This window comes from Lissotriton helveticus, chromosome 2_2 (genome assembly GCF_964261635.1).
Source record: "Lissotriton helveticus chromosome 2_2, aLisHel1.1, whole genome shotgun sequence".
NCBI classification, from domain to species: domain Eukaryota; kingdom Metazoa; phylum Chordata; class Amphibia; order Caudata; family Salamandridae; genus Lissotriton; species Lissotriton helveticus.
In genome coordinates, this window is record NC_136060.1 from 124,418,335 (window position 1) to 124,434,560 (window position 16,226).

Below are 16,226 nucleotides of genomic sequence, written 5' to 3' on the forward strand. Positions count from 1 at the left end.
AGGGTGCGAGGTCATCAACGTACCTCCTGGTCTCACTCCCGATCTTCATTGGAGCTGATTCTGTTTCTAGTCCCGATGCACTCTAAGTTCCCGATCCATCAGCTACATCGCAGCTATTAGAGGTTTTCAGAGAGGCTATGCTGCGCTTATTTTGGACACATTAATGGATCTGCAGAAGCCTCCAGTTGGACTTCCACTGCATGTCTGCCCTCGTACCATCTGTACCCCTAGAACTCATATAGGGTTCAGCACCGGCTCCGGGTCTAGCGTCTGTCCCCTTTCTGTTGAACTGTATTTTAAAATGACCCACATGACTCCATTTTGTGTTGCCATGCTCTCGGCAACCTGGTGAAGAATTGCTTTCCACGTCCCTGTTGAAACTTGCACAACCCTCCCCGCTCCTTGTGGTCGAGCCGATTCCAAGAAGCTGCCTGTGTGCCTCACCCCCCCAGTTGTGCCAGAGACTTAGCCACATCCTGTCCATTGTTGGCAACTCAGCCTGTCACGACCAACTGTCCTGTGACCACACTAACTGATAGAGGAAGCACGAGGATGTGCACTGTGACCACACCAACTGATAGAGGAAGCACGAGGCTGTGCCCCATGACCACACCAGTTGGGCAAGGAAGCACGGGGATGCGTACATTGTGCAATCAGAGACAGATATCCCCTGGCCAAGATTGCACCACCCAAGACTGACGAAGAACTTGTCAGATGAGGAACTTATCTGAATAAGGAACTTGTACTGTGCAAATGGGCGTGACTAGCGCTATAAATATGTGTAGGCTGCGGAGTAAAGCAGCAGTCTCCGTAGAATTGTCTTTGTACCATTCTGGGATCCTGTCCTTAGTTCCTTCTTATAAATAACTTGTCCTCCCTCCACGGCTGGTTGTCCTGGTCTCTTTGGTAATGTATGATTTATGCAAGAAGAACCCGTAGATTCTAAGGTGTCCCCTGCACCGCTGGCTTTGACTCTCCTAGTGGTGAGGGGTCTCCAAAAGCCGGTTCTACAATTCCATTGACACTGAGGCAGGGGGTGGATTTGCAGTCCAATCCTCTATCCAACTCAGAGCAGAATCCATCATGTCCTCAAGCAGGACAGCGCCTGATTCCAACAGGCACTCCTTCCGATTCTGACAAATTGCCCTTTTGAGAAGGGCCCAAACTTTGCTTAATCTTTTTGCCTCTGACTCACACAATAACAGTTATGATGAAGGGGATGATTATATCCCACAATATGATTAGGAAAACTGCTACAAGATGCCAGTAGTCTTGGTACTTCTCCAAACTCTGCCATTTTATCTCCCCCGTCCTGCTTCAGAGGAAGTGCCTCCTTCGCAGTCATATTATGAAGGGCAGTAGAATTCTTAGACCCAGAGGTCCCTATTATGGGGTGAAGACCAATGTTTTGTGGTATGTCAGCCTAGTCAGGCCCCTAGAGAACCTCTGTTGCCATTTAATGAGGCCCTCATGCGCACCGTTTTGGACACTTGGGCAAAACCAAGTTGGTTCCACCTGTTAATAGGCAAGTCACTCATCGTCATCATCCTGCGCAGAGTAACTCAGTCTTTCTTACATAACATCTGACACCAGACAGTTTGGTGGTACAAACGTCTACCGGTAAAGTCAATCCCAAGCCTTTCCTACCTCCTCGCTGGATTGTGGATTAAACGAAGAGAGACATTTGACAAGTGGATTTTCACCTCTACGAGTTTTGTTCTCAGGTCATTGAATGCCACTTGTCTTATAGGCTGCCAGTCCTTTGCCCTTTTGGGACAAGGTGGAGCAGATTTTACCCGAAATTCCAGGTGACCTTCAGGTGTCCCTCGCTCAAGCTATTCAGGGTGGTCGCTAATCGCAATGCAGCGAAATTCAAAATGCATTCTGGCTTGATATGAACGTCTGCTCAGGTCAAGCATTGAGTATCAGTGTGGCACTTCAGCACCATGCTTGGATGAGGTATTTTGATCTTCTCCGGGAATGTTCATGGCTCTAACCTCTTTGGCATCAAATTCAGATCTGGAAAGGTGTAAGGAAAGCAGTACCACAACATGTTATTTTGGTTTTTGGACCCCATTAGACAATTCCACCAACAATTTCAGCCGCAAAACTGCTTTAGTGTGTCGCTGCTGGCACACAGTGATCCTGTCTGAGACATTATTTGATTCTTAGTCTCAGGGTTGCAGGCCATCACTTCAGACAAGAGGGTTCTCCAAACTGTACATCGGTGCTATTCACTCCCTTTTTTTTCCAAACCACCACACCTTCACCACCATCAGAGTTGTTGATGGAGGACCATCTGTCCATCTTGGAGCTGGAATTGCAGGCTCTTTTAGTTAAATGGGCCCTCTAAAGAGTTCTGGCCTTGAAGTAAAAACAGAATGTTACTCCTGCTACTTCATTGTGCCAAAGTAGGACGGAAACCTTTTTCTGTGTGGTCACCTGTGATTTTTCACATTTTGCTGGCCCCTATATATTTACTGGTTAATAACTATGTACTTTGCCCCTGCTACGTAAAGTACCTGTTCTCCCTCTTAGTTGAATTGGCATATTCCTAATTGGTATATTTAACTTACGTATAAGTCCCTAGCATACATAGGGCCTGGAAGTTAAATGACACTAGTGGACTGCAGCACATATTGTGCCATCCACTACTGTGGCAGTGCAAATGTGGCATCTGGACTACTAGTATAGCCTGACTGTAGCAGTATAAAAACTGCAATTCAACCTGTCAAAATTAACCCTTTTGATCGGTCAAAACCTTCCTTTAATATAGTTATGAGTCACCCCATGTAGACCTTATACTTCATAAAGCAGGATGCATGATACTTAAAAGTACGACATGTAGAAATTTAATGTTAACATTTCCTTACAGTGACTAGGACCCAAAAGCTATTTATCACTGTAGCAAGCCTAGCTGTTCCTCTACAAAACCAGAGTAGAGATTTAAATACTAATACTGTATGTTAGCGATGGGGCAAGCTAAAAAATATTCAAACAACTATGTTTAATAGTTATTAAAAATCCAATTGAATGATAGTCAGATTTTTAGTAAATATTAGGGAAAAGTAACTTTAAGAGAGTTACCTTTCTCCTGCCCGAGGTTCCTGGAGGCTAATTTGAATTTCCTTTCCAACTTCTCCCCACCAAAAATGTGCATTTCAATAGGTGTAAAAAAGGTGTGAAATGCCTTCATGGAGCAACAATCTGCTGACCTGAATGGGCAGAGGTAACTCATTGATCCTCACAGGATAGGCAAAGTAGGAGTGGGCATCCTTTTTGACACTACAGTGTCAAATCCTTCTGGATAGGTATGCTGGGTTTACATATATTACTGGGGCCATACTTGAAAAGATAGGAACAGGATGCTAGGGTAATTCTTATGTATTGTCTGTCTGGTTGGTGGAAAACTCTGTTTCTGTTCTACCAGACTAATATCTTCGGGTTTATTTTAAAAGAAGTGACTGCTTCAAACTAGATTGTTGTGTTAGATATGGGTGGACACTAGGATTACCATATTACACTCCCCACACACAGCTCAAGCTCTCAGAGCTCATGTCTAGTGTGGCTGAACACTTTCGCCATCTTTAAAATGCCTAAAATTGGTAGAGTTGGCCCATTTGTTTAGGCCATGCCCAGGAGTCATTCCAACACACTGGCTTGTGCCAGGCATAAATGTGGCATCTCTGGGCATCCACTTCAGAGCACTTTCTGTACCAGAGGAAGAAAAGAATAGGACTGGTCCTGCTGTGTGTGGCCTGGGAGGAGCCATGAAGTACTCGACCAGCTCCCTCTTGCGCCCAGGACAAAGAAGTGGACTCAAAGGGTCATAGGGCTGATCTCTAGTGCAAGCTATAGGGATTCAACAAGCTACAAGAGGCCTGTCCCACAACTGTCCAGCAGACCAGTGGCAAATGAACCTGGAATGGACCTTCCTGTTGGCCTCTTCCTGGCACCCTGTGATTTTCTAAGTGCCTCCGATGAGGTCCTGAGGAGCTTTAGTAATGTTCTCCTGTTATTTTTTTAATGTATTCCTGTTCTACATAAAGCATGTTTATGATGACCATTGTACTTCTTTAGTCTTTAATAATCTCTATTTTCAACTGAAATATATTATACTTATTATAATGCTGTTCTTTATCTGTTTGGTTTTCAATAAACTCAAACTTAAAAAAAAAGAAATGTTCTCCTTTGCTAGATTATAATTTATAGGACTAAACCAGAAGGTGAAATCTTTTACCAGGACTTGCTTGGTGTATCTTGTCAACTTCAAATTGTGCCTAGGTCCTGGTTTGGCACTATGTGTTTCTTGGCACTATTTCTATTTACAACTTTAAAAATTCATATCTTCGGTACCCCTTTTTGGATACTTGTCATTTTGGTGTTGTTTTGTTTATTACAATGTAATCTATTGTTCTAATTTAGTGTGGGATTTTTATTGTTTTTCATTTTGACTTTATTACTTTATTACTGCAGTACTGTTTTGGTACTGCATATTTGCATTACACATTGCCCTAAGTTAAGCCAGTCTGCTCTGTGACATAGCTAACAGGAGGTTAAGCTAAGGTTAAGTTAGTGAATTTGAGGGTTCACCCTGATAAGGGTGATGATTATTCCTTTAGGTGGGTGCTCATCTCCCCAAATAATATTCCGATTTTTTCCAGTCCGATGTTACAGCTTTTCCAACTCAATGCCATCCTGTGGAAGGTAAAATTCACAATGCTCACGCTAGCTCAGGTCTAAGTCAGCCCTAGACCCCCAGAGACTTTATGGAAACAATGTACCTACAAAATGCTTATATCCATTTTGCCATCCTTCAGGCCTACAGGCGCTATCTGCAACTGACATTAGGCCAGGAGCATTTTCAGTTCTCAGGACTCCCTTTTGACCTCACAAGAGCCCCTCTGGGTTAAAAAAAAGTGATAGCTGTATTCTCAGGCACCTTTGGAGGTCAGAGGTACCAATCTTCCACTACCTCAAGACTGGCTTCTGAATGCATGCTTGCCCCATGCAGTTGTCAACCACCTCCAGATGACAGCGAACCTCCTACCATTGTTGACGTTTAGTATCAACTTGCCGAACTCAGACCTCACGCCATTGCAGATTTTCCAATTGATTGGAGCTATTCTGGATAGGATACGCTCCTGCCTTTGTCCCATAGTAGACAGTCCAGGACATATGACTATGATCCTGAAGTTTCAGCCTGTGTTCTTGATTTCAGTGCAGATGACTCCCAGGCTGCTGGGATTGTTGGCCTCCTGCATCCTACAGTCCAAACATACCAGGTGCCACATACAGTTCTGCAATGGGGCCCTTAAGTCCTAGTGGGCACAGCACTAGGGGAATATGTTGATTATATCCAGATTACAAGAAAGACTGCAAAAGATCTACCCTGGTAATTGTGTCAGTGGCAAGCCCCTCTCCCTTCCCCAAATAAATGTGACAGTGGTGGTGACAGATGCATCCCTTCTGTGTTGGGGTGGCCATCTGGGAGAAGTAGAGATTAGACACCTCTGGTCTCCAGCAGATAGTCAACTCCACATCAGTTTTTTGGAGGAGAGGGTGATCCGCTTGGCTTTGAAGCCCATCTTGCCCATTATCTAAGGAAGGCTGATGCAGGTGCTCATGGACAGCACTACAGCCATGTTGTACTGCAACATGCAGTGAGGGATGAAGTTGTGTGTCTTCTGCCGGGAGGATTTATACCTCTGGGAATGCCCGGACCACCAAGTAATTTCCCTGGTGATAAACCACCTCGAATAAGCTGGGTTCTCATGCTATTAAAGAGCAGTTTGGTTGTACCACCCGAGTTGTGCTATGTTGTATGGGATACTGGTAGGCATGATTGGCCATCAAGCAGGAAATTGACTCCATCTCAGCTTGACAGGGTGAGAGATTGCACTAGTTTTCTCAAATCGGTTTTAGGGAGGAATAATTTCCCATTTCATGGAGAGCTGGCCCAAACTGCCTTACTTTTGTTAGTGATATGCTTTTAAAGGTATGTTGTTTTGAGCGTGAATCCAAGGGATTTTGCATGTGAGTTCAGCTGGTGATGAATCCCTCTAGGTTCATGTTGGAGAGCCAAAACTGAAATTTTGATTTAAGGAGCTGTTAAGTTGAACTTTAGATAGGTGCTTGGAATCTAGTTCTGTATTTGCTCGTAGTAGGTTTTTAGGAGCTAAACCATGGTAGCTGAAGAGACTTTAAGGTATTGTTGAGTTGTCATCGTATTTGAAGAACCGGGTTTTAGAAACCAGGGGCACGCCCAAAGTCTTCGGATTCACCTGTCTTGGTATACAGAGACACGGAATACTTCTGGATGGCGTCAAAGATCAAATTTATTAGCTGCAGCTAGTAACAGTAATCCCAGCAATACAACATGGTGTACAACTCAGGAGACTGCTCAATTTTCATAGAGCAAGACATCACTTTTTATCCACGTTTTACTCATTATCAATGCACACCCACTGCGACAAACACTGACGAATGAAATACATTTTCCCACACATTATTACATCGTAAAAATTTGATTTACATTGTACCAACCCACAAGTTAATTATTAGGAATGTCCCAAATTCGATTTCCACAAGCCGGACAAACCCATAATTGAAAGCACTACCCATGTAATGAAAAGTCATAAAAAAAAGAAACAGTTCAGATGCTGAATAGGATCAAATATGTACAAGGGCACTAAAGTTAACAATATCCTAAACATTGATTGGCAATCTCAGACAACGATCGGCCAGGGAAATTAGCTTCGCAAAAGGTCAGTTTCAGGTGACGGGGTCAGCGTCCTGCAGTTCACACACAAGTCAGAAAAGGTCTAGTTAATGCGTACATGAACAACGAAGCCCATGCAACTTTGTTCGTTCGGTTACCTCCACGGGCCTACGTGAGGGCAACACAAAATGGTGTCACGAACAACTCGAACAAAATGGAGTCTGGTTCGAGAATCACAGAACCTCAGACCTCCTTTTGCCATTACGTAGGCAATAACCTAAACTCATGTCAATCTGAATCCAGGTCTATGTCTATTCTCATCAGGTCATCAAGGTGTTGCTGTAGCATCATCTTATTATCCTTCGTTTCTCTTGGGACAGGTCTTCTCACACACATCGTAGCACAAAGACTACAAATGGCGGGACCACACTGGATGCACAAACAACACGAGAAAAGGATAGCTAAAGCCATACCAAGGAACATCAGAATCTTCCATCCTCATCTGGACAACAGTCCCCAAATCCATCCAGTCAATGACCAGTTCCCTTCGTCTACATGTATAGACTCAGCGGACTTATATAACTTCAAGATGGCTTGGTACACTGTCGGGGCATTATCTGGTATGAAAACACAGCAACTAGACCCGATCAATTTACATACCCCACCTCTATCTGCAAGTATAATATCTAAAATCATACGATTTTGTAACGTCATAAGACGATCCGCCTGAAGCTCAGCTGTAATATTGCTAAGAGCACCTGCAGTTTCATTTATAGTGGCCTCAACCACTCTCGTAAGCTGTCGAGTATTCCTACTATTGGCCATAGGACCCCTAAAGGGCACGAAACCCTAAAGAAGTCTCCAGCTTCTTGTGCGACAGTATCTCTCGCATCGATGACACCGCTACCATATCTTGTCTTATGGTAATTGAAAACAGCAGTGTATGTAGGGGAAGCAAAAATGCCACATAACATGTGCCTGAGAAATCAGGTGGCAACCATGTGTATGCTCTATCGTGACAAACAAAATATGTGCCTTTAGCTGGCCCGAACGGTGGAGAATTCTGGGATGCATAGATATAGGTGTGAACACACACACTCTTACCAAGCTGAGCTCTCGGATTCTGACCATTACCTTGCAGACAAAAATGACCTCGGTGGGGTACAACCCAAATAGGGGGAGACCTTTTTATAGTCTCTCCTTCTCTGTCAGGCTAATGCTATATCCAGTCTTGTTCCAACCAATATATGCTCGTACTTCATCCTTAGGGATAGCATTATACGCATCAATATCTCTGATCATATCTACTATTCCCTATTACTTGCATTATCTTTGACGGAACGTAAAGGAGATGCTTCATTCGCATAAATAAACATTGCTTGGAGTGCCCACACTGACCCATTAGGCGAAAAAGGCAAAACCAAATATGGCATTCCCTTATCTGTCGTATGCGGCATAAGACCACATACCCAGCAATTCGTGGTATTTACTACTAGCTGATGCTGATGCAACAACTGTATAAATGAATTGTTAACAAATTCTGATCTTCGTGTCTGCTCATGTTCAGGCAACGTGTGAAATTCATACGGAGAAACAGTAGGAAAAGAAAGAGTAGGTTGGGACGTAGGTACAAGCGTCTGTTGTGTAATATAGACAATCCAACCCACACAAGCCAATGTAATATTCAAAAACATCAAGAAACACAATATTAACACCTTCCATGCTGATGACGAGCTCAGCTCGTCATCAGCATTACCTACCCTGTGCGGATGACAAGGTGAACTCGTCACTCAACATGTTGATTTTGAAATCCCAGCGCACAGCGGGAAAACCGCTAGCGTCCAAGTGGTTAAAAAACATTTGCTACGAATCAATGTACACATTTTCATTTTAGAATCAATTCTCTCAACACCGTTTTCAGATCCAAAAGACTCCATCCTCTAATGTGCTGCTCACGGCTATTACCTTCTTCACTTAAGTTTGCGTCAAGATCGTACTAATGACCAAGAACCACAGACCTTTCGTCAATTCGCGGCTCACCCCTTAAGGCTGTACCGCGACCCTGCAGCTGAGTCCGGATGGTGACTCGAAAAAGAAAAATAGTCTCTTGTCTGAAAAGGGTGTAACTCACAACAAAAATTCAAATTTTATTTGTCCATTTATTTGTCCTTTCTCTGTCTTAGGTTGTAGCGCTCTCTGCTAGGCACAGTTTGCTCTTGAAAGAGTGTTTCCGGATCCGTTGTGTCCAATCTTAAATGCGGTGGCACAGCAGCTTGCAGAATTTCATTGTCCGCACGTTCTGACTGAGTCCATTCCAAATGTGCGTCACTAAAAGGTACGAATCTAGGAATTCTTTCACATTCAGAATCAGCTATACCTCCCCGCACCCACTTGTCATACGGCAAGGGCAATGGAACCTTTTTACAATGGGTACCATGTACCCAATTCTTTTTACCAGCTACCTTAACTGCAGTCCGAGTCGACAACAATACTAAACGCGGTCCAGTCCACCTTGGCTCCAAGTTCTTAGTTCGTTGAAAGTTCTTGGTAAGCACATAGTCACCAGGTTGAATTGTTTGGCTTGGATCCGCAGTCGCTGTCAGTAAACTGTCATAGACCTGTTGGAGGAGAACACGTAATTTAGCAGTCAAGTCATGTAAGTAATCCACCAACATAGGGTACTCAATATCACTGTATTTGTTAGGCCTTGGCACACCCCAAACATTGGCCGGACGACCAAAAACAATTTCATATGGGCTAAGTCCCACACGAGAATGTACTGTCGTCCTTGTTGACAAAAGGGCCAATGGCAAGGCATCTGGCCATGTAAGACCAGAGCTCGCTTGTATTTTAGCTAACTTCAATTTCAGAGTGCCGTTATAGCACTCAACAAGTCCAGCGGACTGGGGGTGATTTGCAGCATGAAATTACTGATTGATACCCAAACCCGCACACACTTTCTTCATGATCTGACCCACAAATTCACTTCCATTGTTGCTCCATACCAATCTCGGCAAACAATACCTAGGGAAATACTCTTTGAGCAAAACTTTGGCTGTAGACAATGCAGTATTATCCTTTAGGGGATAGGCCTCTATCCATCTGGAAAAGGCACAGACAACCACAAGGACATACTTTAAGTTATTGCATCTCTCCATGTGAATGTAATCTAGCTGTATCACTTCAAACGGATACGTTGGAGGCGCAAAATGACCAGCTGGAGTTGGAGTTGGGGTTCCCTTTCCCGGATTTTACATCAGACAAATCATACAATGCTTCACCAAATTCTCAGCACATTTAGGAATTCCAGCATTCTGCCATACTGGAGCCAACAACTTGCATATCCCTTTCGAACTAATGTGAGCCATTCCATGAGCCATAGTGGCCACTGGGAGCACATACGCATCAGGCAACAACCATCGCTTGTGCTCCGACAACTCAACCCAACAAACTGTCGAATCCAACATATCCGTAGTTTCTCTCCACACAGTCACTTCTTTTTCCGTAGCTTCAGCCTGAATCAACTTCACGCTTTCTATTGTGTCTTCACACATTCCACCAGCCATAACCCAATTAGCAGGGCCCGCAACATACATTCGACTCGTCATATCCTTCGCCGTTTCCTTCGCAACTTCATCCGCAAACGCATTCCCTCGACCCACATCATCCACAACCTTTCTATGCGCACTACACTTCACAATTGCAATCTGCTTTGGCAAAGTAAGTGATTCAAGAAGTTCATTCACCAATTGCCCATGCTGAATTTTCGTACCATGAGAAGTAAGAAATCCTCTCTTTCTCCATAAGCGGCCGAAGCTATGCGCCACACCAAACGCATACTGACTATCAGTATAAACATTCACTCGCTTTCCTTCTGACAACACACATGCTCTAGTCAATGCTATTAACTCTGCTGCTTGCGCTGAATTCTGTGCTATACGTGCTGTTTCAACAACTGTATGTAAAGTTGTGACAGCATATGCTGCAGTCGACTCTCCATTCGAAAGCTTAAAACACGAACCATCTACCCATAAGGTAACATCAGCGTTCGAAAGAGGAGTATCTTTTAAATTAACTCTAGCCTTTGTTTCCTCCTCTGTCCGGAGAAAACAATTATGCTGTTCCTGAACATCTGTCTCCACAGAAATCGGCAACAACGTAGCTGGATTCAACACATTGCACCTTTTGATGTGCACATGGCTAGCCAAAAGCGTCAACTCATAACCTGACAAACGCGCACTAGTAAGATGTTGAGTCTTCGTTCTATTCAATAAGGTATCCACTGCATGTGGGACCATCACAATCAACGTATTATCCAATACCAAACCAGCAGACTGTCGAATAGAAACAGCCGCTGCCGCTGTAGCTCTCAGACAACTCGGCAAAGCCCTAGCTACCGGATCTAACGTAGCTGAAAAATACGCACATGGGCGCTGCTTGTCTCCAAATCGTTGCGTCAACACTGACAATGCACAACCTTCTCTCTCGTGTACATACAGTGTAAAAGGTTTACTGTAGTCCGGGGTACCCAACACCGGAGCAGAACACAATGCATCACGTAATTCAGAAAAACTTTTCTGACATTCGTCAGACCAAGGGAGAGGATACGGAGTATCTTTAAGAGAAAGCGCCAACAGAGTTTTGCTAACAAAGAAAAATTTGGGATCCACTGTCTACAATACGAGGTGATACCTAAAAAGGCACGCACTTCTCTCTGTGTGCATGGCACAGTCATTTAGGCAATCGCTTGAATTCGTTCTGGGGTCAATCGTCTTCCCTCCTTCGAAAAGAGATTACCTAAATAGGTCACTTCTTGGCGGCAATACTGTAACTTTGAAGGTGACACTTTATGATGAAGGTCAGACAAATGTCGTAACAAGGAAAGAGTAGCTCCTTTACAAATCTCTTCGTCATCAGCAGCGACCAGCAGATCATCAACATACTGGATAAGAGTAGCACCAGAAGGCAACACCAAATTATCAAGCTGAGTTTTCAACGCCTGACTATAGATGGAGGGACTTTCACAATAACCTTGAAGAGCACGTTTAAACCGGAAGCTACGACCTCCTAAAGAGAAGACGAAAATATCTCTACTTTCCTCAGTGATCGGAATACTATAGAAAGCATTCTTCAAATCGATAACTGAAAACCAAGCAGCTGAAACAGGGATCAGAGTCAACAAAGCAGTGATATCCGGGACAACAGGAAACTGTGGCACAACAATCTTATTGACCTCTCGAAGGTCGATCACAAACCGATACACAGGAGGCTGAGAAGCATCAGTACGCTTAAGGACAGGCAGAACAGGACTGTTACACACATTACCTCTCGTTTCTTCAACTACACCCTTCTCAACCAAATCATAAATAATCGCTAAAAGAGCTCTCTCGCCATCACTAGATATTTTATATTGAGGAATACGAGGTAGCCTAGCATTTGACTTAAGGGAAACAACATAGGGTGGAATCTGCAAGAGACCAACATCATTGGGACCTGTAGCCCAAAGTGTATCAGGAAGAGAACGCAATTCCAGTGGAAGGCAATCTTTAGACAAATACATCGGGGAAATCACTTTCTTACCCATCGTAAGATGTAATGTCGCGTGCAATCTTTTCAGCAAGTCCAAACCCAACAGATTCTCACCACAACCAGTCGTTAAAATAAGGGGAGCTTCCAATTCATAAGGACCAATAGAAAGGGGCAAAGGACTAGAAAACGGATTACGAACTGGGGTGCCAGAAAATCCTACTGAAACATTGGTCAAGCCAGACAAAGGTGCGCCAGGAAGTTTAGAGTGCATAGTAGAACTCTTTGCCGCACCAGTATCCAAAAGAAAAGGTTCTGCCACACCTAATGTAATCACTTCAACATAAGGTCCACTCTGGTCTACTGGAACTGACACTACTCCCTCGCTTTGCCCATGGCTGTCCTAACTATCATTATAACCAGCACTCTCACTCTCGACACAATAGTCATCAGTGTAGTACTGGGCAGACTGAACAGTCGGAACATTCTGTCTGTCAAAACAATTCGTAGAATTCTGAGGGGGAAAGGAACGCTCATTCCGGGGAAACACACCACGTCCCCTACCTCTAGGAGCTTGTTGGAAACCACCACGACCTCTCTGACCAGATACACCATTTGCACGCTGTAACAAGATCGGACAACTACTCTTGAAGTGACCTTCTTCTCTGCAATAAGCACACTGATTAGGTCCTGGCGGCAATCGCGGAGCGAAAAACTCGGGCTTCTGTATCAATCTCTGAAACTGTGGGGATTGCTGAAATTGAGGCTGATTCAGACGAGGCGGATAAGCTTGCTGCAAAAGAACTTTCGTCTTTAGGTCTCTAGTCTTCTTCTCTACTTTATCCTTCTCATCTTTATCCCTATTCTCATAATATTGTGCAGTAGCCAATATCTGGGCCGACGAAGAAACAGCCCATGAACTCTCAGAGTCCTTTAACTTATTAGAAAGTTCGGGAAGCAAATTAAAAACAAATTTGTCCACGAACAACCTTTGACCACCTTCAGTGCTCATGTCCTGACCACTATGATCGATAAACGTTTCCTCAAACCTAGTGAAGAAATCAGACACACTCTCGTCTTTCTTTTGTTTGCATGCTGCTAACTTATCCCAATTCACTCGTAAAGGAGGCATCATAGTTTTCATTAAATTAATAATCCTACCAGTTAATTCTGCAACCAAGGGCTCAGGTTTGGCACCTCCTACCTGCCGACCATCTGCAGCAGTAATATTAGCCCATATATCTCCTAATTCTGGTGCATGATCCTCATGACGGATCTTCGCCCACAAAGGTTGAGGAACGACATTACCCATCAACATATCTATGTCAGTTAAATTCATAACACACGCATCAACTGTCTGAGACAACTCCTTGTAATAACCAGCAGGATTCTTACGGGGGTCAGGCAAGGTCTGCTTAAGTGCCAAGACCTCAGCTCTCTTCCAAGGAACATGTACCCACACGCGCTGAAAATGAGCCGGTGCAGCCTGAACCCCCAAATTAGCATTAGCAACAACTGCCTCTCTCCATACAGGGGGAACTTCTCTCATAGGATACTGCTTGACTTTCCTCCTAACAGAGGAATCAGGTTCGTACAATGTCTGAGGCGGAAGCCTGGACCTAAAAACAAGTATCGTCTCTACCGCTTCCTCAACATCAGACTCCACTATCGTCCCTTTAGCAAATTCGGACTGAACATCAAGCACTTCCTGCGGAATCGGACCCAACTCATTATTTTCCCATTCCTGACGGAGAAAAGTACACATTACACAAAAACATACCTTTGCTTAGGCGGCTCCCACTGTAAAAAAACATCCATAACTGCTTGTAAATTATACCTAGAAGCATTTAAAACCCATCTACGAGCCAAAAGATCCAACACTGCCCGCTCTTCGGGACCAGGAAACTGACTACGACTCTGCTTACGTTCCAAAACAGGGGTCATATTCAGTGACCTAAAGAGTGGAGACAAAAGACGAGCAACAGTCTCAGTCATTCGTTTTCGAGCAGAAGGAGAAGAAGTTGCCATAAAGACAGGAGAAAGAATTTTTTGAGGTGACAGAGGCGTAGGGACAGAAGTAGCAGGAGTCGGAGATACAGGAATGTAAGGTACAAGAGCTTGAGGCAAAGCTGGAGGCCCTAGAGGGGGCTGCACCGTAGGAGGGAGAACCATCTGCGAAGCAACGGGTGGCTGAACAACAGCAGGGGGCTGAACAACAAAGGGTGCAACAACCGGGGGTAATGGAGGTGCAGTAGCACCTTGCACATAAGGGTGTGGTAATCTCAGTAAATGAGAGATCAAAGGATCTTTTTCAGGGTCTTCAGTCACTTTTGAAAGGGAAGGCGGCAAGGCTGGATAACATGTATCGATGGCCATGCAACGTTGTCTATCTGAGACTTCACTCGCACGATCTTCTTCGTCTTCCTTAAACTGCCGAGCAGCTTGTAGTACTGACATATTCTTATCTTTCCTATCTCTCTTTGCTTGTTTAATTTCTCGCTGTTTGGCTTTCTTACGCCAAAGGCGGAAAGAATCAAACATCGCCGGCCGGGCTTTCTTCCTAAATAGCACAACTTCCAGATTATCTAAAATATTCCATCTTTCTTCGTATAGCGAACCCATACTTCATTATAGGCGATAGGACCTACTCCTTGTTTTGAATAGTGCTCGTAAGTCGGAGTTTCAACCGGAGGTATCGGACACGAATCCTCCAATCGGGAATCCCTATTGCAACCACAACTAAACCATTTCCTAAATTTGCTAAGACCAGGCATCTTATAGCTCACTAATCTAGCTTCAAACTTCAAGGGGTTATCAACTATCAATACACTCGTAAATATACGAGCCCCTCGGCTTCGACTATTGCAATAACCGAATCAATCAAGACACAAAACAAAGTCGTGGGAGCGACCCACTTATACTTAACCAAAATATCTGTCACGCCACCAGAAGACCGTCTATCGTCTCGCTCTACAATTCATCAATCGAGGGTCCAAGACAGGGCGACAGTCAGGGCAGCAGTCCTTCGTAGCCGTCGGAAAGCGGGAAGCCTCGCAGCAAACACTTTCGGTCCACGTCGACATGCAGGGGTCGATGAAGTGGCGTCCTTCCTCCAGATTTTCCTCATGGGGCTCCTCGCGATCCTCGGGCTTGGACCGGTACCGCTGAAGTCGAGCCCTACGTTGGGCGCCAGCTGAAGAACCGTGTTTTAGAACCCAGCGGTGCCAGGGGCACGCCCAAAGTCTTCGGATTCACCTGTCTTGGTATACAGAGACATAAAATACTTCTGGATGGCGTCAAAGATCAAATTTATTAGCTGCAGCTTGTAACAGTAATCCCAGCAATACAACACGGTGTACAACTCAGGGGACTGCTCAATTTTCATAGAGCAAGACATCACTTTTTATCCACGTTTTACTCATTATAAATGCACACCCACTGCGACAAACACTGACGAATGAAATACATTTTCCCACACATTATTACATCATAAAAACTCGATTTACATTGTACCAACCCACAAGTTAATTATTAGGAATGTCCCAAATTCGATTTCCACAAGCCGGACAAACCCATAATTGAAAGCACTACCCATGTAATGAAAAGTCATAAGAAAAAGAAACAGTTCAGATGCTGAATAGGATAAAATATGTACAAGGGCACTAAAGTTAACGATATCCTAAACATTGATTGGCAATCTCAGACAACGATCAGCCAGGGAAATTGGCTTCGCAAAGGGTCAGTTTCAGGTGACGGGGTCAGCGTCCTGCAGTTCACTCATAAGTCAGAAAAGGTCTAGTTAATGCGTACATGAACAACGAAGCCCATGCAACTTTGTTCGTTCGGTTACCTCCACGGGCCTACGTGAGGGCAACACAAAATGGCGTCACGAACAATTAGAACAAAATGGAGTCTCGTTTGAGAATCACAGAACCTCATATTGGTGGACAACAGTAAATGTAGTAGTGCTTATATAGCG